The following is a 24,485-nucleotide window of genomic DNA, read 5'->3' on the forward strand; positions in this document are numbered from 1 at the left end:
CCTGTCCTACCTTGAAACTCAGACAAATGTGATTTCCCCAGGTGGCAGATCACACACATAAGTCTTATGTGATCAGTATTAACATAGGTAATTCAATATTAACACTAGCCTGTTTGATTGAAAGTAGAAATTTTCTTTATGTATTAGCTATGCTATTATTTGCTTCTTTTGCTAAGATTCTTGCCAAAAATAGATCTAATATTTTTCATTGGTGTAGCATTTGACAAGGTTTACAAATGCTTGTAAAGCAAGACAGCACTGAGCCGACTTTTTAGATGTTGATTTTATTTATACTTCTTGACATGTGCCTTGTGATTATTACCCTTTTCTTCTGTTGTGTTAAAGGGTATGATCACACAGGTTTTGAGAACTATTTAGTTGATAAGCAATTTTTAGAAAATAAAGAATATCCACAAATGGAAGGGGATATTTCACACATTGCATGTATAATAACCACATGCATTTGGTATATTATTCTGCTAAAGTAGCTAATAGCTATTATTCCAGAGAAGTTAACATTTCCTTTATTACAAAAAATTTTATTATTTTCTCCTAAGTTAGTAAAAAATAAATAAAATCAACAGTCTTCAGTTCTCAGAAACTGGTAAATATTAGTTACACTGGTCTTGTTTACATTCTCTCTGCTGTCTCCTTTTTGTCACTTCTCTTCTTCACTCTAGCCTCCTTGTGAATGAAAGTCTTAAGAGCCTTACCATGATTTATGAACAGAATCAAAGACACAATTTGCAGGGAGAAAATTTCTGAGGTAATGTTTAATATGCACACTTTTAAAAGATAAATACATATTACTTAATGAGAATGGGTTCATGAATAAAACCAGAATTCTTTTGATGAGATGTTAAAGGACATCTGACCCAGAGGTTGCAAGCAGATGGCCATTGGGCCATATATGGGCTGTAGGTATGCTTTATTTGATTTACACATAGTTTTAGTTTTTGTTTGTTTATTTGTTTGTTTTAGTTAAGTGGCAGCATTCCAAAATTGGCATGTTACTTAAAATGTGAATTTCCTTCTTTTTCTGAACAATTGAAAGCTCTGATAACACTGGACCAACATTCTCACCAGGGTTAACCTCTGTAGGTGGTGGCTTATGCATTATTTTTTTGGCCACGGTCCCCACATGGGCTGCTCTATTCCCATTACTGCTGGCCCCTGTAGGCATCTCAGTTTGTGGTATGAAGAGCATTTCCTCCCTTTTTCAGTCACTCATCAATACTTTCCAGTACTTTCTCCTGCTCTAATTCTTCCTCTGCCATTTGTTAGTTGCACATAATCTGCCCTAGATGTGTTGATTGTGTTTTCAACTTGATCCCCAATAATTTTGAATGCTTGAAAGGTAGAGGACATTTTGGCATCCTACATGTGACTTCTAGCAAAATGCCTTGCAACTAGTATTCTCAATAGATATACACTGTATATCTCAATAGATATACACTGTATATTATACAGTAAGGTAGATATATTTATAAGAATTTAATATGTGGTTTTTATCTGTTAAATCATTGGAATCAGTATTTAGAAAATATTTAGAAAATTTAAATTTTCTATCCAAGTGGCCAGGGAAATAAAAGTGAAGAATCCAAGAGCAAAATTCCCTAAAGAAATAACGGAGAGAGGATTATATTATAACTTGTAAGATGAACTGTTAAATCACAGTTTAAATCTCTTTGGCCAGTATCATGGAGACGGAAATTGTCGCAATCTTATCTCCCATCTCCACATTATTTGTTAACAGTTTAGCATGATTTCCCCTCTTCTGTGTTCTCCTTTCTATGGGGTAGTGGGACATGTGGGAACTACCTTCCCAGAATCCCCGACAGCCATATTCTTGATGAGTTTCCACTAGGAGATGTATTCATATCAGATCTGCAAGGTAGAATAAAAGTAGAAGTCCTGTTTTTCTTCCTCTGGCAGCAGCAGGCAGACATTTGGGCTTCTGTAGATATGAAATTTTGCAGCAGCCTCTGAGCCATTTTTCTAAGAATTACCCATTTCCCAATTAAAATACCTAGAGTATTTCTGCCTTCCTTGCTATTTCATAATGGAACTTTTACTGACTTATTTTGAGAAGGAAATAGAAGGATACTGTTTAATAAATTTATTTCTGACTTTGAGATGGTCAAGTATTAAAAATAAGAGTCTCACTAATTAAAAAGTGGTATGAATGAATATCTCCAGAATAGGAGAAGTATATTTTTCCCATGAAAGAAAAAAATTGTCATTGCCCCCACAAGAGAAAGAAGGTAAAGCTATCACAGGTTTTTGTTACATCAATTATAAGAAGAATATTTTTTTTATATGAGACTATTTGCAAGCAATGTTTTGAAATATAACCTAAGCTATGTTTAATGGACACAAATACAATAAAAATATTTAAGAGGTACAATAAAAACCCACAAATATTACCTATCTTCAATTTAAATTCAACATTTAGCAGTGTTCTATATATCATAGATACTTAATAAACATTTACTCATTTAAGTATGAAGAATAAAGGAAAAGTGTCTTGTTTTCAGTGAAATCTGGTGTATGTGACAATATTCGTCCTGTGAAATAATTTAAAAGATGTTTATTATTTGTTCTGAGCACTATAACAAATCTAGGATTGGTCTTGGTTTCTGCTTTTTTAGGTAAGGATAATGTCATTAAATTTTGTTTTGCTTTAGTTTAGCTAGAATTTCAGTAAAATTGCTACTGCAACATAGCTTAATTAGCTTGAAATGCTGTAAGTAAATTTACTATGGCCGAGTCAGAGCCATGGACTGTGGGAGGCTAGTTCATTGAGGTCTGCTACTGTGAGTTAGAGGATTAGAAATACTCACATGAGCCTCCTTCTCAAAATCACACCCAGTCTACAAGATAGAAATGTCTTGATTAAAATTCTAAGTGATTCTTCTTTGGAAAGATGGTTAGTTCTAACTGACCTCATGCTTTTTTTCTGCTATGCTTCTAATTGTTCTGGGTATTTTTGTTGCCTGCTACATTTCTTGCACCAGACATTGACTCTTTTTTCTCTCAGGTGAACAGATGTAGGTTGACTTTGTGCAGCTGTTCTAACCCATCAAGCTTGCAACATGTAGAGGGGTTAGAGGGGTGAAGCCAGTCTGAGCCTATGGAAGACTTTGTGGAAAGACCATGCAGATGCAAGAGGAGGTAAATCAGCTAAAAAGTAGAGGCAAATCTTACAAAGCTTGGGGCTTCTATGGAGTTATTGTCACATCTAAGCAGGAGGAAGTTGGTCCTTATACACAGTATAGCCCCTCCCACACTACCCAGGCACAAAATTTCAGACACAAACAGCAAACAGATCAATACTTCCAGACAAGTAGCCCACGGCACAACCAGTAGAGGGTGGCAGACCACACCAGAGCTGGACTGAGCTAGCTACACAAGTAGCACACTCAAAGGAGAAGTACAGCAGGCACCAGCATTGAGAAGGATAAATATGCCCAACAGGACTGACACTGCACAGTGTCTAATACACATGATCAAGGTTGACCCTTAAAGACAGCCAGCCTGAAGGGACAACAGCACCCATGAAAGGGCCCATTACATTTTATACACACATACAACAGAAGGGTAAATACTAACCTCAAGAAACATTCTTAGAGCAAGGAGCTCAGGTGGCCTGGAGATCCGTATCACTGAGCTCATCATCCTCATAAAGACACCACAACAAATTTCAAAGTCTGACAGTGCTACTTAATACACAGACAAAGTGGGCAGACAAAGAAATATGACCTAAATGTGTCAACAAGAGAAATTTCCCCAAAAAGAGCTAAGTGTAATGGAAGTAACCAAACTACCAGACACAAAGTTTAAAATAATGATTTTTTGGATGCTCAAGGATCTTAGAGCAACAATGGATGATCGCAATGAGAACTTACACAAGGAGACAGCAAACATCAAAAAAGACATTGAAATCATAACAAAAAAACAGTTTAAAATGACAAATACAACTGCAGAAGAAATCAACAGCAGGCTGAATAATTGGACAATTGAATAAGAGATTTAGAGGACAAGATAAATGTAAGCACAGAAGCAGAACAGCAAAAAAAAAACAGGCACAAAAAAACTAAGGAAACTCTATGAGACCTCTGTGACTACATGAAGAGAAACAATAGCTGCATCATAGGGGTTCCTGAAGGAGAAGAGAATGAACAAGGAATAGAGAACCTGCTTGAAGAAATCACAGCTAAAAAGTTCCCTATATTGAAGAAGGAAAAAGTCACTCAAGTTTAAGAAATACAGAGAGTCCCATTAATGATGAACCTAAGAAGACCAAACCAAGACACATCATAATTAAAATGCCAAAGTTAAGAGACAAAGAAAGAATACTAAAAGCAGCAAGAGAAGAGCAGCTAATTACCTACAGAGGAGCCCCCATCAAGCTGACATCTGACTTCTCAATAGGAACGCTTGAGGCCAGAAGGGATTGGCAAGAAATATTCAAAGTGATGCAAAACAAGAAGCTACAACCAAGACTATTTTATCCAGCAAGGCTATCATTTAAAATTGAAGGAGAAATAAAAAGCTTCACAGACAAAAAAAAAATCTCAAGGAATTTATTACAATACCAGTACTGTAAGAAATGTTAAGGGACCTGCTATAAAAAGAGCAAAGGAAAAGATACTGAGAGAAAGAAGATTGTAGGTTTAAAGAATAAAATGGCAATAAATAAGTACATATCGATAACAACCTTAATTGTAAATGGATTAAATGCTCCAATCAAAAGACATAAGGTAGCTGCATGGATAAGAAAACAGGACCCATATATATGCTGTCTACAAGAGATCCACCTCAGAACAAAAGATACACATAGACTAAAGTGAAGGGATAGAAAAATATATTTCATGCAAATGGAAATACAATAACATCTGGGGTAGCAATACTTATATCTGACAGAATAGACTTTAAAACAAAGCCATAGTAAGGGATAAAGAAGGTCGCTACATAATGATAAAGGGAGCAATCCAACAGGAGGATATAACCATTAAAAATATTCATGCACCTAATATAGGAGCTTCTAAATATATAAAGCAGATTTTGAAGGACCTAAATGTGAGATGGACAGCAATACTGTAATAGTAGGGAATTTTAATTCCCCATTAATATCAATAGATATATCCTCCAGACAGAAAATTGACAAAGAAATAGTATCCTTAAATGACAAACTAGATCAACTGGATTTAATTAATAACTTCAAACCTTTTATCCAAAGCAGCATAATATACATTCTTTTCAAGTGCTCATGGTACATTTTTTTAGGATAGGCCACATTAGAATACAAATCTCAAGATATTTAAGATGATTGAAAACATATGAAGCATCTTCGCTGACCACAATGCCATAAAACTAAGAATCAACTACAATAGAAACACTGAAAAACATTCAAACACTTGGAGGCTACATAGCATGTTATTAAATAATGAATGGGTTAACAATGAGATCAATGAAGAAATAAAAAATTTCCTTGAAACAAATGGAAATGAACATACAACAACCCAAAATCTATGGGCACAGCAAAAACAGTCCTGAAAGAGAAGTTCATTGCATTACAGGCATACCTTAAGAAACAAAACAAAACAAAAAAGCTTAAATAAACAACCTAATCCTGCACCTAAAAGAAATAGAATAAGAGCAATAAATATAGCCCAGAGAAAGTAGAAGGAAGGAAATAATAAATACCAGAGTGGAAATAAATGACATAGAAGCTAAAAGAAAAAATACAAAAAATCAATGAAACCAAAAGCTGGTTCTTTGAAAAGGTAAACAATATTGATGATCCTTTAACCAGTCTCATCAATAAAAAAGAGAGGACCCAAATTAATAAAATGGAAACTAAAAGAGGAGAAATAACTACTGACATTGCAGAAATACAAAGGATTGTAAGAAAATACTGTGAAGATCTATGTGCCAAGAAATTGGACAACCTAGGAAAAATGGATAAATTCCTAGAAACATACAGTCTTCTAAAACTCAATCTGGAAGAATCAGAAAACCTAAACAGGCTGATAAGAACAAACAAAATTGAAACAGTTATCAGAAAACTCCCAGCAAATAAAAGTCCTGGACCAGATGGCTTCAAAAGTGAATTTTACCAAATATTCAAAGAAGAACTAACACCTATCCTTCTCAAGTTATTCCAAAAAATTCAAGAGGAGGGAAAACTTTCAAACTCATTTTATAAGGCAAGTATAAATATTATTCTCATTCCAAAACCAGGTAAAGACACTACAAAGAAAGAAAGCTATAGGCCAATATCCCTGATGAAGATAGATGCTAAAATTCTCAACAAACTATTAGCAAACCAGATCCTGCAATACATTAAAAAGATCATGTATTATGATCAACTAGGATTTACGCCTGGGGAGGCAAGGCTGGTGCATTATCTGCGAATCAATAAATGAAATTCATCACACAAACAAAATGAAGGATAAAAATCACATGATTATATCAAAAGATGCAGAAAAGACATTTGATAAAATCCAGCACCCATTTATGCTCAAAACTATCAGCAAAATAGGAATAAAGGGAGCATACCTCAACATAATAAAGGCCATACATGACCAGCCGACAGTCAACATCATACTCAATGGACAAAAATTAACAATCTTCATAATCAGGAACAAGGCAGGGGCGCCCCCTTTCACCACACTTATTCAACATAATTCTGGAAGTCCTAGCAACAGCAATCAGACAAGAAGAGAAATAAAAGGCATTCAGACTGGAAAAGAAGAAGTAAAACTATCATTATTTGCTGATGACATGATTATTTACATAGAAAATTCTAAAGTCTCAATAAAAAAACACCTAGACCTGATAAATGAATTTGTCAAGGTGACAGGATATAAAATTAATATTCAGAAAGCAGTGGCATTTTTATACACCAATAATAAACTGTCAGAAAAAGAAATGAAGAAAACAATCCTCTTCCCTATTGCAACAACAATAACAAAATTAAGTACTTAGAAATAAATTTAACCACGGAGGTAAAATACCTGTACTCAAATTATAAGACATTGAAAAAAGAAATCAAAGAAGGTACAAACAAGTGGAAACACATACCATGTTTATGGATAGGAAGAATAAACATAATTAAAATGTCTATACTGCCCTAAGCAATCTATAGATTCAATGTAATTCTTACTGAAATACCAACGGCATACTTTACAGATCTAGAACAAATATTCCAAAAACTTATATTGAACCAAAAGAAAACTCAAACAGCCCCCGCAATCTTAAAACTGAAGAACAAAGTGGGAGGTGTCACTCTTCCTGATATCAAGTTATACTACAAAGCCATTTCAATCAAAACAGCTTGGTATTGACATAAGAACAGGCATATGGATCAATGGAACAGAACAGAGAACCCAGAAATAAACCCACATCTTTATGGGCAACTGATATTTGACAAAGGAGGTAAGAGCATACAGTGGAGTAAAGACAGTCTCTTTAACAAATAGTGTTGGGAAAATTGGAAAGCTACCTGCAAAAAAATGAAACTAGACCACCAACTTACACCATTCACAAAAATAAACTCAAAATAGATAAAGGACTTAAATGTAAATCGTGAAACCATAAGTATCCAAAAGAAAACTTAGGCAGTAAGCTCACCAACATCTATTGCAGCGATATCTTTGCTAAATTATCTCCACAGGCAAATGAAATAAAAGACAAGATAAACAAATGGGACTATATCAAACTAAAAAGATTTTGCACAGCTAAAGACAATATGAACAGACTAAAAAGACAAACCACACAATGGGAGAACATATTAAACAATACATCTGATAAGGGATTAATAATCAAAATTTATAAAGAACTTGTAAAACTCAACACCAGGAAGACAAACAATCCAATCAAAAAATGGGCAGAAGAAATGAATAGACACTTCTCCGAAGAGGACATACAGATGGCCAATAGACAAATGAAAAAATGTTCAACATCATTAATCATTAGAGAAATGCAAATTAAAACCACAATGGGATATTACCTCACACCAGTCAGAATGGCGCTCATTGACAAAACAACACACAATAGGTGCTGGCGAGGATGTGGAGAAAGGGGAATCCTTCTGCACTGCGGGTGGGAATGCAGACTGGTGCAGCCACTGTGGAAAACAGTATGGAGATTCCTCAAAAAATTAGAAATGGAACTGCCCTTTGACCCAGCCATCCCACTTATAGGAATATATCCCAAGGACTCCATATCACTGACTGAAAAAAAGAAATGCACCCCCATGTTTATGGTAGCATTGTTCACAATAGCGAAGATCTGGAAACAGCCCAAGGTGTCTGTCAGTGGACGAGTGGATTAAAAAGCAGTGGTACAGGCCCTGGCCGGTTGGCTCAGCGGTAGAGCGTTGGCCTGGCGTGCGGGGGACCCGGGTTCGATTCCCGGCCAGGGCACATAGGAGAAGTGCCCATTTGCTTCTCCACCCCCTCCCCTCCTTCCTCTCTGTCTCTCTCTTCCCCTCCCGCAGCCAAGGCTCCATTGGAGCAAAGATGGCCCGGGCGCTGGGGATGGCTCCTTGTCCTCTGCCCCAGGCGCTAGAGTGGCTCTGGTCGCGGCAGAGCGATGCCCGGGAGGGGCAGAGCATCGCCCCCTGGTGGGCAGAGCGTCGCCCCTGGTGGGCATGCCGGGTGGATCCCGGTCGGGCACATGCGGGAGTCTGTCTGACTGTCTCTCCACGTTTCCAGCTTCAGAAAAATACAAAAGAAAAAAAAAAAAAGCAGTGGTACATATATACAATGGAGTACTATGTGGCTATGAAAAAGAAGGAAATGTTACCTTTTGCAACAATATGGAGGGACCTGGAAACTATTATGTTGAGTGAAATAAGCCAGGCAGAGAAATAAAAATATCATATGACCTCACTCATTTGAGGAATCCAAGGAATAATGAGAACTGAGGAACGGAATTGAGACAGAGGAGGGATCAAAGGGACCAGAGAGAAAGCAGACAGAGGGAAAGGGGATGATAGGATGGGATAATCCTGAAGGAAAGGGGGGAGGGTTCTATAGGGAGGGGGCAGGGGAGATGTTGAGGGGAATAGAGGGGAGGGGGAGGCATTCGGAGTGACCCTAGAATCTATGTAAACACAATAAATTAAATTTTAAAAAATATTAAAAAAAGCTGTACGTGTGTATGTGTGTGTCTGTATAGGTGAATGGGTGTGCTTGTGTAGGAGGGAAGAAAGTACTCTAGGTGGTGGGAACAGCATGTGGGCAAGCTGTTAGAGAAAAGCACGGTGTGTTTGAGGAATAAAAAAAAAAAAGAAAGAAAAGAAAGTAGGGGAGGAATGGTCCAAAAGATTTGTCAGAGGAGTAAGGGATACCGGCCTTACTTCTGAGGTATGAGGGGCATGAAAGATTTTTAAAAGGCCACAGCTAGAGATGTGGTGGCCCTCAGGATGTGCCTTGCAGGGATATGAATTAACTGCAGGCCCCAAGAGTCAGTTCTGGCACCAAGACCATGCCTCCCATGGCTGCCCGCAGCACTGGACCAAGTGAATGAGGAACACTAAGGCAAGGCTGATCTACACAGACATGAGACTAGTACTTTAATGGCTGATTTAAGTTTGAGGACTCTCAGATGGCCTCGCTGACCTGCTCTCAGATGACAAGTGAGTCAGTCTAGAATGCCTCCATTTTTCTTTCCATCACATGGTGTCAGACCTGCTGCAGCACAGTCTCACGACTCTCCCAGCCTTTTCTGGCTCCCCTTCCCCCCATTTTTTCTTCGATGGCATTGCCTGGAAGGAAATCTTTGTACCTTTACTCACACTTTAGGTCTGTTCTCAGAGGACAGATTAACAGAAGAATAGGTTCTGGGAAGAAGTGCTTCAGTTCAAGCAGAGAACTGCAGAAACTGCTCAGAGATGAGGGCTGCTAACAACACATCTCAGTGGCAGAGAGGGAAGGGCTAAGGAAGACACATTTTTTGAAAATGGTGTGGTTTGACTCAAGTTTTTAAAATGTCATTTGTTAATATTTTGACTAGATTAAGCCTATAAAGAATAAATGTTATAAGAAAAGATAGTGTGGAGCATGCATACAAGGTATCAACATTGTGTCCCTTGCTTTTATATTCTCCATCATTGATAAGCGAGGAAGGTCTCTTCATACTTCATCAGACACTACTCCTAAGTCCATTCTTTCCCTTCTTTTTGTTATAGCAGAGATAAATCTCACCCTCATCCACGCCCCATGATGTTGGTTGGGGTTTTGCTATCAAATCTCAAACCCATTAATTTGTGAGCTCAGGACCAGGACTAAGATGAGGGGAACCTGGAGGATGAAGCTTAAGAGAGCAGGTCTCCTAGTGCCAACCCTGCATTCAGCATTTGCAGAGGCCTAGCCTTGGCCGTGTGTAAGCTATCAAAAATACAGAGAGGGGTACAGAATTTATTTTAAGAACTGACCAGGTGGTGGTACAGTGGATAGAGCATATTCCTGGGACACTGAGGACCCAGGTTTGAAGCCTTGAGGTTCTGGCTGGAGAGTGGGCTCATCCAGCTTGAGCTCAGGTTCACCAGCTTCAGTGCAGGGTCACCTGCTTGAGCTTGGGATCATAGACATGACCCCCTGGTCGCTAGCTTGAGCCCAAAGATCGCTGGCTTGAAGCCCATGGTTGCTGATTTGAACAAGGGGTCATTGACTCAGCGGGAGCCACCTGAGTCAAGGCACATCTGAGAAAGCAATTAATGAACAACTAAGGTGCTGAAAATGAATTGAAGCTTCTCATCTGTCTCCCCTTCTGTCTGTCAGTCTTATCTCTCTAGCTAAAACAAACAAACAAATAAAAACTTTTAGTTGAAAGAATTAAACCAATCCAAAGTTGTTTTTTTTTATAATTTTATTTTTTTAATGGGGTGACATCAATAAATAAGGATACATATATTCAAAGATAACAAGTCCAGGTTATCTTGTCGTTCAATTATGTTGCATACCCACCACCCAAAGTCAGATTGTCCTCTGTCACCTTCTATCTTGTTTTCTTTGTGCCCCTCCCCACCCCCTATCCCTCTCCCATTCTCCTGCCCCCCTCCCGTAACCACCACACTCTTATCAATGTCTCTTAGTTTCACTATTACGTCCCACCTACGTATGGAATAATACAGTTCCTGGTTTTTCTGATTTACTTATTTCGCTTCGTATCATGTTATCAAGATCCCACCATTTTGCTGTAAATGTTCCAATGTCATCATTTCTTATGGCTGAGTAGTATTCCATAGTGTATATGTGCCACATCTTCTTTATCCAGTCATCTATTGATGGGCTTTTTGGTTGTTTCCATGTCCTGGCCACTGTGAACAATGCTGCAATAAACATGGGGCTGCATGTGTCTTTACGTATCAATGTTTCTGAGTTTTTGGGATATATACCCAGTAGAGGGATTGCTGGGTCATAAGGTAGTTCTATTTTCAGTTTTTTGAGGAACCACCATACTTTCTTCCATAATGGTTGTACTACTTTACATTCCCACCAACAGTGTATGAGGGTTCCTTTTTCTCCACAGCCTCTCTAACATTTGCTATTACCTGTCTTGCTAATAACAGCTAATCGAACAGGTGTGAGGTGGTATCTCATTGCCGTTTTGATTTGCATTTCTCTAATAGCTAAAGAAGATGAGCATCTTTTCATATATCTGTTGGCCATTTGTATTTCTTCCTGGGAGAAGTGTCTATTCATATCCTTTTCCCATTTTTTTATTGGATTGTTTGTTTGTTTGTTGTTGAGTTTTATGAATTCTTTGTATATTTTGGATATTAGGCCCTTATCTGAGCTGTTGTTTGAAAATATCATTTCCCATTTAGTTGGCTTTCTGTTTATTTTGTTATCAGTTTCTCTTGCTGAGCAAAAACTTCTTAGTCTGATGTAGTCCCATTCATTAATTTTTGCCTTCACTTCTCTTGCCATTGGAGTCAAATTCATAAAATGCTCTTTAAAACCCAGGTCCATGAGTTGAGTACCTATGTCTTCTTCTATGTACTTAATTGTTTCAGGTCTTATGTTTAGATCTTTGATCCATTTTGAGTTAATTTTTGTACAAGGGGAGAGACTGTAGTCCAGTTTCATTCTTTTGCATGTGGCTTTCCAGTTTTCCCAGCACCATTTATTGAACAGACTTTCTTTTCTCCACTGTGTGTTGTTGGCCCCTTTATCAAAAATTATTTGACTGTATATATGTGGTTTTATTTCTGGACTTTCTATTCTGTTCCATTGGTCTGAGTGTTTATTTTTCTGCCAATACCATGCTGTTTTGATTGTCGTGGCCCTATAATAGAGTTTGAAATCAGGTATTGTAATGCCCCCAGCTTCATTCTTTTTCTTTAGGATTGCTTTGGCTATTCGGGGTTTTTTATAGTTCCATATAAATCTGATGATTTTTTGCTCTATTTCTTTAAAAAACGTCATTGGAAGTTTGATGGGAATTGCATTAAATTTGTATATTGCTTTGGGTAATATAGCCATCTTGATTATATTTATTCTTCCTAGCCAAGAACAAGGTATATTCTTCCATCTCATTATATCGTTTTCAATTTCCCTTAACAATGGTTTATAGTTTTCATTATATAAGTCCTTTACATTCTTTGTTATGTTTATTCCTAAGTATTTTATTTTTTTTGTTGCAATCGTGAAGGGGATTATTCTTTTGAGTTCGTTCTCAGTTGTTTCATTGTTGGCATATAGAAAGGCTATTGACTTCTGTATGTTAATTTTGTATCCTGCGACCTTACTGTATTGGCTTATTGTTTCTAATAGTCTTTTTGTGGATTCTTTGGGGTTTTCGAAGTATAGGATCATATCATCTGCAAAAAGTGATACCTTTACTTCTTCTTTTCCGATATGGATGCCTTTTATTTCTTTGTCTTGTCTGATTGCTCTGGCTAGAACCTCTAGTACCACATTAAATAAGAGTGGAGAGAGTGGACAACCCTGTCTTGTTCCTGATTTAAGGGGGAAAGCCTTCAGTTTTGTGCCATTTAATATGATGTTAGCTGATGGTTTATCATATATGGCCTTTATCATGTTGAGATATTTTCCTTCTATACCCATTTTGTTGAGAGTCTTAAACATAAAATTGTGTTGTATTTTATTGAAAGCCTTTTCTGCGTCTATTGATAAGATCATGTGGTTTTTGTTCTTTGTTTTGTTGATATGGTGTATTACGTTAACCGTTTTACGTATGTTGAACCATCCTTGAGATTCTGGGATGAATCCCACTTGATCATGATGTATTATTTTTTTCATATGTTGTTGTATTCGATTTGCTAGTATTTTGTTTAGTATTTTAGCATCTGTATTCATTAGAGATATTGGTCTGTAGTTTTCTTTTTTTGTGCCATCCTTGCCAGGTTTTGGTATGAGGGTTATGTTGGCCTCATAAAATGTGTTTGGAAGTATTGCTTCTTCTTCAATTTTTTGAAAGACTTTGTGTAGAATAGGAACCAAGTCTTCTTTGAATGTTTGATAAAGTTCGCTGGTATAGCCGTCAGGGCCTGGACTTTTATTTTTGGGGAGGTTTTTAATGGTTTTTTCTATTTCTTCTCTACTGATAGGTCTGTTTAGGCTTTCTGCTTCTTCTTGACTCAGTCTAGGAAGGTTGTATTGTTCTAGGAATTTATCCATTTCTTCTAGGTTGTTGAATTTAGTGGCATAAAGTTTTTCATAGTATTCTACAATAATTCTTTGTATATCTACGGTGTCCATGGTGATTTCTCCTCTTTCATTTTGGATTTTGTTTATATGAGTTCTTTCTCTTTTTTCTTTGGTAAATCTTGCCAAGGGTTTGTCAATTTTGTTGATCTTTTCAAAGAACCAGCTCCTTGTTCTATTAATTTTTTCTATAGTTTTTCTGTTCTCTAATTCATTTATTTCTGCTCTGATTTTTATTATCTCCTTTCTTTGGCTGGTTTTGGGTTGTCTTTGTTCTTCTTTTTCTAGTTCCTTAAGGTGTGAAGTTAAGTGGTTCACTTGGGCTCTCTCTTGTTTGTTCATATATGCCTGAAGTGATATGAACTTCCCTCTTATGACTGCTTTTGCTGCATCCCATAGATTCTGATATGTCGTATTGTCATTTTCATTAGTCTGTATATATCTTTTGATCTCTGCACTTATTTCTTCTTTGACCCATTCATTTTTTAAAAGTATGTTGTTTAGTTTCCACATTTTTGTGGGATTTTTTTCCTTTTTTTTGCAGTTGAATTCTAGTTTCAAGGCTTTATGATCAGAAAATATGCTTGGTACAACTTCAATTTTTCTGAATTTGCTGATGTTGTTTTTGTGGCCCAACATATGGTCAATTCTTGAGAATGATCCATGTACACTGGAGAAAAATGTATACTCAGTCACTTTGGGATGAAATGTCCTGTATATGTCTATCATATCCAGGTGCTCTAGTGTTTTGTTTAAGGCCACTATGTCTTTATTGATTCTCTGTTTGGATGACCGATCTAGAGCCGTCAGCGGTGTATTGAGGTCTCCAAGTATGATTGTGTTTTTGTCAGTTTTTGTTTTAAGATCAATAAGTAGCTGTCTTATATATTTTGGTGCTCCTTGGTTTGGTGCATATATATTAAGAATTGTTATGTTTTTTTGATTCAGTGTCCCCTTAGCCATTATGAAATGGCCATTTTTGTCTCTGAGTACTTTTCCTGTCTTGTAGTCAGCATTATCCGATATGAGTATTGCTCCACCTGCTTTTTTTTGGATGTTATTTGCTTGGAGTATTGTTTTCCAGCCTTTCACTTTGAATTTGTTTTTATCCTTGTTACTTAGATGAGTTTCCTGTAGGCAGCATACAGTTGGATTTTCTTTTTTAATCCATTCTGCTACTCTGTGTCTTTTTATTGGTGAGTTTAATCCATTTACATTTAGTGTAATTATTGATACTTGTGAGTTCCCTATTGCCATTTTATATCTTGCTTTCTGTTAGTTTTGTGTCTTGTTTGATCCTTCTCTTTCGTTTTTCTATCTTTTGTTTTTATTTGGTTGTATTCCATACATCTTTCCTCTGTTGCTATCTTTTTTTTATCTCATGTGCTTCTCTGGTGGTTTTTTCAATGGTGGTTACCTTTGAGTAATGAAAAGGGTCCCTACCCTGTTCATTGTAGTGAACTATTTTGTGAGTATTTTTGCACTCCATCGTCCTTTGCTACTGTTAATCTCCATCTTCTCCCCCCTTTCTTTTTGTTGTTGTCACAGTTTAAATTTGGTTTTATTGTCTTTTTCTTGGAGCTTTTACTTGTGGCTCTGTTTTTTTTTGTTCTTTGTATCTGATTGGAGAACCCCCTTTAGTAATTCCTGGAGTGGGGGTTTTCTGATGATAAATTCCCTCATCTTTTCTGTATCTGTGAATGTTTTTATTTCTCCTTCATATTTGAAGGATAGCTTTGATGGGTATAGTATTCGTGGCTTAAAGTTCCTCTCTTTCAGGACTTTAAATATTGGGGTCCACTCTCTTCTAGCTTGTAGAGTTTCTGCTGAGAAATCTGATGATAATCTAATGGGCCTTCCTTTATATGTTGTATTCTTCTTTTCCCTGGCTGCTTTGAGAATTTTTTCTTTTCTGTTGATTTGTGTCAATTTCATTATGATATGCCTTGGAGTAGGTTTGTTGGGTTAAGAAAACTCGGTGTTCTGTTTGCTTCTTGAACTTGAGGCTTTAGTTCTTTCCACAGGCTTGGGAAGTTCTCATTTATTATTTGTTTGAGTATGTTCTCCATTCCATTTTCTCTCTCTTCTCCCTCTGATATACCTATTATTCTTATGTTATTCTTTTTGTTGGAGTCAGATAATTCTTGTAGGGCTATCTCATTTTTTTAAATTTTTGAGTCTCTTTCTTCTCTCTGTTGTGCCTCAAGTTTCTTGTCTTCTATTTCACTAATCCTCTCTTCTATCTGACCTGTTCTATTAGCTAAGCTTGTTACTTCGTTTTTCAGCTCGTGAATTGAGTTTTTCATCTCTGTTTGATTTGTTTTTATAGTTTCAATTTCCTTGGACATATATTCTTTGTGTTCATTGAGTTGTTTTCTGAGCTCCCTAAATTGCCTTTCTGTGTTTTTTTGTATATCTCGGAGGATTTTTAGGATTTCTATCTTGAATTCTCTGTGATTTAGCTCCAAAGTTTCCAATATATTAAATTTTTTCTTCATAGATTTTTCCTCATCTAGCTGTGTTACCTCTCTTTCTTTTGTATCCATGATATTCGATTTTTTCTTCCTTAATGGCATCTGAGGGTGGTTTTGTTGATAGTATTAATGAGATTTAATAAAGAATAAAAAGTTAAAAAAAATAAAAAAATAATAAAAAAATAAAAAATCGAAAAGAGTTGTTTTTTTAAAAAAAATTAATAATGAAATAAAGAAAAATAAAATAAAATAAAAATTTTTAAAAAAGGAAATTATTCCCCCCCCTTTTTTTTTCCACTCCTCTCCTCTCCCCTCTTTCTTGAGAAAATCTTGTGGTGAACTGTGAATTATAACAAACAATGCCTGTGATGGAGGGCCTGAATTGCGGAAAAGTAATAAAGGGGCAAAAAAAAAAAAAAAAAAAAAGAGCGTATGGACCCACAAAAAGCAAATAAGGAAAAAATTTAGGTCAAGAATAAAATGATTTGCTTTTAGGTGTTGGTTGTCTAAGAGTTATGGTGAGAGGAATAAGAGGAAAATGGAAAAATGGGGGGACAAATTAAAAAATTACTATTGTATTTAGTGGAACAAGAACTAGATAATATGGAGAGCCAGGGATGGGAGCACTGCTAGTGAGTTAAAAAGGTGAAGTAAAAACCCCCCAAAATGCCACAAACATAAGTTTGAGTCCCAGATAAGATAATTTGTTTGTTATTGAGGTTTGAATGAGAGGAGATGTAAAGGAGAAAGGAAGAAACTAATATAGAGGGAGAAAAGAAAGAGAGAGAGAGAAAAAAAGAGGGAACCACTAAAAGAAGAAAAAAGAAAGGAGAGAGAGAGAGAGTTAAGGGTTTTGGAGTGCAACCCTCATAGAGAGAAAGGAAGAGAAGAGAAAAGATAATGGGAGATGTAACACTTATGGGTAGTGTAGTTCAAGGAGAGGAGAGAGTAAGACCAGCAGAGAGTTAATCGGCCAAATTGGAGGAGGAAAAAAAGTATCAAGAATGAAGATAAGAGAAACAAATGAACAAATATAATAAAATGGGATAGGTTATAAAGTCTGCAGATTATTCTTGATTTTGAGAGGTTATCTTCTTGCTTTTTCTTTTCTCTCCCTCTTCCTGGTCGGTGTCTCTGTACCCCGGGTTCTGCCCCTTTGGCACACTCAGGTAGAGGTTTGCAGTTGATAAGTCTCTATGGCAATGTCATGTATTGTGCTTTAGTCTTGTTGGCAGTCGAGGCTCATTAGCATTTATAGGCTCTGACAGTGAGAGAGTCCATGTTCCTGGAGCCTTTCTCCTAGTCTTTCCTTCCTCAATTAGTAGCCTGATAATCCAGCTATGGGGTTGCTGCTGCCTCTGCCTGGATAGTAAGAGGCTCAAAGAGCTGGCAACTCCCCACTCTATTTCCACTCAGCACAGGGCTCTGGGTAAGGCTCAGTCATTCAGAGCTGCTAGCATAATCAGGCGGGCTTTCCACCCACTCAAAGACCTCTGGCTCTGCCACTCTGTCCGGTAACACAGGCGGGCGCCCACTTCCGGGGCTCTTGGAGGAAACTCTCACTCACTGTCTGCGACCAGGATATCTGGCCAGCAGTCTCACGCTCTGAGTAAAACCCCCAACCGCAGGGAAAAGTTGCAGCGTCGGAATTGAGTCTCACTCCGTCCCAGTGCGCGGCTTTGCAAAGCACTGGGGCAGCGCGAGATTCCGCTTTGGCCCACACAAAGGCCCCTGACTCTGCCCCTCTGTGCGATAACACGGGCGCGCACTGCTGAGGCACTCGGAGGAATCTCTCATTCACTATCTGCGCGTGCAAACCCAGATATGAGGCCGGCCGCGTTTCCCTCTGAGTGAAACCCCCGCCCGCACGGAAAATCTCCATTGTTGGAATTAGTTCTCACTCCCTCCCGTGCGTGGCTTTCCCAGGACGCTGGGGCTGCCCAGAGACTCTGCCCTCGGCCCACAGAAAGACCTCTGACCCTGCCTTTCCGTGGGGCAACACGAGCACCCACTCCTGGGGCTTAGGAAGAAATCTCTCGCCCACTAACTGCACGCAATCTGACCAGGAGACCGAGTAAAATGGCCGCTCTGCTTGTCTTTCTTTGTTTGGGTTTGGCGTGAGTGTTAGCTTGTATTGCTCGGGTTGCCACAGGATCAGATTTTCCTCGGCTTGGATCTCTATGCCACAGCCTGGTTCAGCCGTTTGTGCCGCGGCCTGGATCTATTCACCCCCTTTGCCCGCCTCAGTTTCTATATTCACAGTTATCAGAGAAAGCCGCCCTGTTTAGGTTAGTGAGGAAGGCGGAGCATTTCTTACTCCCTATTTCCTTCGGGGTTTGGTTATATATTTAGCCAATTTTTCACTCAACCATACCTTTGGGTGTATTGCGAAGCATCTGGAGGCTCCAAGTATAGGTTTTTCTGTTTCTGGTTGAAGATCTTGTTGAGTTTTGGGGGAGATTTATCGGTATCGCTTCCTACCCCGCCATTACTCTGACGTCATCTCCCCAATCCAAAGTTTTCACTCCTTTGGTTCGCACCCGAGTAGACGGACACTCAGGGTCCCTCACAGATGGGTAGGGCTGAGACAAATTATGCTCAAAGCTTCTTATTCTTCTCTTTTCCCATCAATAATTTTGTATAAATAAATTTCAGTAAATATGTAAAAAACGGCTCAAGGAAATTTTGTTTCTCAGCGGAGTAGGGAAATTGAAGATAATTTTTTTTTACAGGACCATTAGTGATTTTTTTTCTTCTAGTACTTGGTAAACCCACTTTTTAATCTCATACCACTTGCTTTTCTGAGTTATTAACCTCTGCCAATGGTTTTAATTCTTCAGTGAAGAGGTTTCAAGATGATTGTTCAAAGTTTTTTTTAAAATTGCTCTTTTAGGTAATATAAATATAAACAGTATGTACTGATTTGGAATCATTTGGAAAATTCCAATATCTATATTTGATAGAACAGACAGCTGAGAGGGCCTGTTGAGGAGTAAGGAGAAAGTTAACAAAGGTGATGAGATCAGAGTGAAAACAACCAAGAAAACCCAAGTGGGTGTGATTATTTTATAACAAGGTTAATTGTATCAAATTCACTTGCAAAATAAACATATAAAATAAAGTTTTCACATAAACTAACAACAACCAGGTCGAATAAAGACCCAAATTATCATACCACACACTCCCACACAAAAATCTAAAATTCTTCAAAATAAACCTAATATATATATAAACTATAAAACAATTTATTGTCAGAATTTTCAGATGACTTAAAGAAATGGATGGACATATTGTAAAATATTAACTCTTCCCAAATTAATCTCATTTTGTTAAATTCTGGTAAAAGCATCAGAGACTTTTTGAACACTTGGCCAATTCATCCTATTTTCAGGTGGGTTAATAACTGCATAATAGTCAACAGAATGTTTAAAAAGAATAAGGAGAAATATAAAATTAATTAAAACAGTAAAGAAAGAGCATAGAAATAATAGTATTAATGGCCCAGAAAGCCCAGAAATAGGAATCTGGTTTAGGTTACAAGTTGCATTTCAAATAGTGGAGAGAGAATAAACATTGGGACAACTAGCTAGCTGATCAAAACTGAGAGTGGGAGGGCAAATAAAAAACAAACTGCCTATCTTCACCCAAAAATAAATTATATACTGACTAAGGTTTCAAATGTTAAAATATACAATATTCAAATAAATATTTTTAACTTTGGGATATATAAAAGTCTTTCCTAATAAACCACCGAGGTGAAAAGTAACAGAAGAAAGAGAAAAAGAATATACGTGAATACACTACAGAAAAAAAATTGTTTTCATTCAGGAAAATAACAAAAATGAAGTTAAATGGGCAAATTACTATCTGAAGCAAAGGATTTGCAATCTCAACAACTATGAAAAGATTTATATCCTTAGCCTATAAGGAAATCTTAAATTACTATAAAAAAAAATAAATGCTACCTGACCAGGCACTGGTGCAGTGGATAGAGCGTTGGCCTGGGACACAAAGGACCCACGTTCAAATCACCAAGGTCTCTGGCTGGAGCGCAGGGTTGCTGGCTTGAGTAAGGGGTCACTGGCTAGGCTGCAGCACATCTCTCCCCCTCCCCATCAAGGCACATATGAGTAAGCAATCAATGAACAACTAAGGTGCCACAATGGAGAATTGATACTTCTCATCTCTCTTCCTTCCTGTCTATCTGTTCCTTTCTCTGTCTCTCTCCTTCTCTCTTGCTAAAAAGAAACCAACCAACCAACCAACCAAACAAACAAACAAACAAAAAACACCAAAAAACAAAAGACAAATGCTTCAATAGAAAATAAGCAATGGTAGGAACCTGTATCTGCCGGTGTTGAATAGAATTTGGAATTGGCAATGATAGTTATGATAAATTAGAATAAGAGTGATCGTCCAAACCTTCTGTTGAACCAGCTTTGGCAACACACGCCTTATAAGAACCTTCCCAGATGTTCACAGAGCAGTAAGCAATTTTAAATTTAAAAAATAAAGAGAGAGGGAAAGAGTACTGACATGGGTTTTCTTAGTACTTTCTGTTAAGAAAGGACATTTAAAAAATCAGCTACCATTTATTATCATAATCATTTAACTCTCCAAGTGTAAGAACGTCAAAATCCCAGGGGAAAGTAGGATTTTCCCCCGGGAAAGGAAGGTTGGCATTTCATAAACACTTCCCTCTTCTTTATTTCTTTCTCTCTAATTTATTCTTATATTATTTTCTCTTTTCAAAATCTTGTCTAAATCTTTGCCACAGACTGTCCCTAGTTCACAGATAAATATTTGGTAACCACAGATATTCCAGTTTACCTTATAAAAATCAAGAAGTTATGATAGTCTAGAAAAACGTGCTTCTATTTCACTTCTTAAAATCTTTGCAATGAGAAAAAATCTAATATTATTTTGATGGCAGAGATTTTAAAAAAACATGCCAAATACCACCTATTTTAATACACATTAGTTTATATTACTTTTCTGATCTTCTACAGGAGAAAACTTTCCTAACCTTTGATTGCCAGAGACCAAATAACTTATATTTCTACTGTTCCTTGAATACTTGTCTTACTGATAAAATGTGCCAATCTTTACTTTGCGAAGACTGGAGGCAGAACACTTGGTGTTCTACTTGTCCTGAGAAGATCAATACCCCATCTAGTGGAACATTAGACAGAAGAGGTTTCTATGGCCATCTTTTTAGAGTTCGGATGTCAATAACGTGACCCATTAGGTGAACTGCAAGAATAAAGCATAGAGGAACATCAACAGCCATCATTCAAACCGAGTCGTTTACAGTTCTTTTCTACAACACACCTGCTACTCCAGATGAAATTCTGCTGCTCGCTCTGTGAGGTGCCTTAATTTGCATGGACTTTCAGTGACCTATCTGTAAGCACACAGCAAGCCCACACCTGCCTGAAAGGTTGGGCCCTCTGTTTATACATCAGTACTTACTGCAGGGAAGTATAATAAACCAAGACAGCATAGATAAAAATTGCAGACATTAAAGAGGAAATAGGAATAGTAAGTGATCAGATTAAGTAAGAGGAGGAGTGTGATAGTGAAAGGCTAAGACAGAACCAACAGTCAAATAAATTGATTTATGCCCAGGAGTTCTGTGAGTTTTGAGAGTTCTGAATGCACAGTTGGCCTATGGGCTTGCAAAGAAACAATGAGTGAGAACAGGCAGTTCCCAGACCTTTTGGCAAGTCCACAAGAAAACCCCTTTCTATTTTGTACAGGCTTCAAATCTGGGTGGAGAAATATTAAGGTGTCTAGCCCATATTTTCAGTGCACTTTTATACAGGCAGTTTTAGGAAGTAATCTATTGTTTCCTTGAAATAAAATGGATTCAGTTAAAGAGGGTTTACATTTGTGAGTATGTAGAATACGAAGTTTATTCTTGTATTATTATATATTCCTTATATATGACTTACCTTTTAGGTAATGATGGCTGGTAATTTACCTTCTTTTGCCTACCCCTGTACAGTAGGAGTATAAACAGGAACTATAGCCTGAGACCGTAGGAAAGCCAAATTGGAAGTCAGGAAACCTGGGTTCTGATCTTAACTTTGCTAAAAACCAGCATTTTTTTTTTTTTTTTTGCTATAGGGAAACCATAACTATCTCCAGATCTTTATCCTCACTTGTAAAATAAAAGGTTTAGACTTGATCTTCCAGTCCCTTTCAGCTCTAAAATGTTATAATGCATGATGTATTTTCTTTTCCCTAGGAAAGCATTTCACATCAATGTTAATTTTATTGCAATGAAAGTTGTTGAATGAAAATTTATTTCACTGAATTTAGAACTAAATTCAGACTAAAATCAGGCTGAAATTACAATGTTGCTCCATGTTAAAGCATTCTAAGGAATATATAAAAGTGATTTAGAACAAAACACATCATACCACCTCCTACAGATATAACAAAATAAATATACTAATATATATATGTGAATTATTAAGGTTAAATTGACTAAAACAGATTATATCTGTCATTGTTATGAAATCAGTTGTCTATAAAGAAACTATTTCCACACATCTTTCTGTTTTAGTATTTTATTTTATTTATGTATTTATTACATTTTCTTTTAAAGCATTTTTCTTAAAAGTTGCATTTAACCTGTAATACATCACAGTTAAGAGATTATTACTGAGGCTATAATCAGGAATAAAGTTTTAGTCACAGGAAATAGACTCCTCATGTACTGAGGACTGTGAGATAAGGGATTTTCCTTTCCATATCATGGTTGGTCATACATTTGCAAACCCCATGATCAATTTCTTCCTGTCTTTGATGTGATCTGTGCCCCAGGCCAGTGAAAGGGCAGGTTCTGATTCTCAAAGACAAGAGAGTCCTCTGGTTCTGGTAGGGTGTGGCTCCGAGCAGGATGTAGGCAGACTGGAAGAGAAAGAGTTCAGGGTGTTTCTTCCTTGCTGCCTCTGGCTTTGGCTCCGTGGCTGTGTACCTCTCACATGGCTGAGCTCTCACTTAGTCTGGAAACACTGTTTCTTCCAATTCCTAAGAGACAGGGTGGTGTTAGGTCCCTACTGTTGTTGCTCCTCTCTGGCTGATTTGCCATCTCTTACTGGTTCCTTTAATTCTGCCCATGACTGAAAATAGTGCTTAATTCAATTCTCTTTACAATCCCAATGAAGGTATCTCCTGTTGACTAGTATATTATCTTTTTTAAGTTTCTGAAGTTTTCCTGTTACAGATTTAGCAAAACTATAACTTTTGTCCCCCTGAACGGTATACTTTGATTTTAAAGTGAGGCTTAATTTTTAATAGCTCTACGAATTTAAGAAAATGAAAATGTTCCCTAAAGGAAACAGATTTCTTTGTAGTGGTATAAACTTTTTATTTACCTTTTTCATTTATTTCGATAACATGATCACGACCAATACAAAAACAATTAGTGATAGAACAGTCTCCATTGTACCTTTCTCTTTCTCTTAGACATCCTTCTCACCCTATTGAAAAATAAGTCAATCTCTTCTGTACCTTCCCCTCCCCCCAAAAGAAAAAGAAACCTACCCAAATCTTTTTGGATACATTAATTCTTATCAGTGCCACTTTATACTTGAAAGAGCAACAATTTCTATTTTGTGATTTTTTTTTCAGACTCCTTAACAATTTACGTGGCAATCACTGGTATAAGATTGACTTTCCAGTGTTACCACACAACACATCATAAAGCATCCACAAAAGACTAAAGATACTGGAATAAGCCAACTGATAACTGAGCTTTGATATACTGAGCTGCCATCATCTCTCTTTTCACTTAACGAATTCTTTGAAAGGAAGTTGAAAATAAAAGGCAAGGAGCAAAATGCCCAGTTGCCCAACAGAGATTTCTTTAGACTAAAGATCACCTGACACATTTGTTTCTCCTTCCTTTTTTCTTGTTAACTATGTCTGATCCTGCTGTACAGGTGCTGGTTGATACTTTTTTAACCTGCACACGCCCCTCCTTTTTCTTCCATCATTAACTCTTCCTGGATTCAGAATAGTTTTGTAAAGATCTTATCAAAGAATTATACTCTTTGATTGAGTCTTAGAACCTCCAATCATAGAGCAAAACTAAAAGGCAATTAAACTCTGCAAACTCTGGTAAAAGTATAGCACTGCAGCACTTGGCACAGACTATTATAGGTAGCAAGAAAATGGTTTCAACTTGATGCACAAATGTTGGTCATGTGTATACACTCCACACTGTGGAACTTGCTACAGGAATAACTGCACATTTCAAAAATCAAGGAAATCAATGCCTGAGGTATACTATCTGAGGTTTTTCCCTCCCCTTTTG

This window comes from Saccopteryx bilineata, chromosome 5 (assembly GCF_036850765.1).
Source record: "Saccopteryx bilineata isolate mSacBil1 chromosome 5, mSacBil1_pri_phased_curated, whole genome shotgun sequence".
Classification (NCBI taxonomy): domain Eukaryota; kingdom Metazoa; phylum Chordata; class Mammalia; order Chiroptera; family Emballonuridae; genus Saccopteryx; species Saccopteryx bilineata.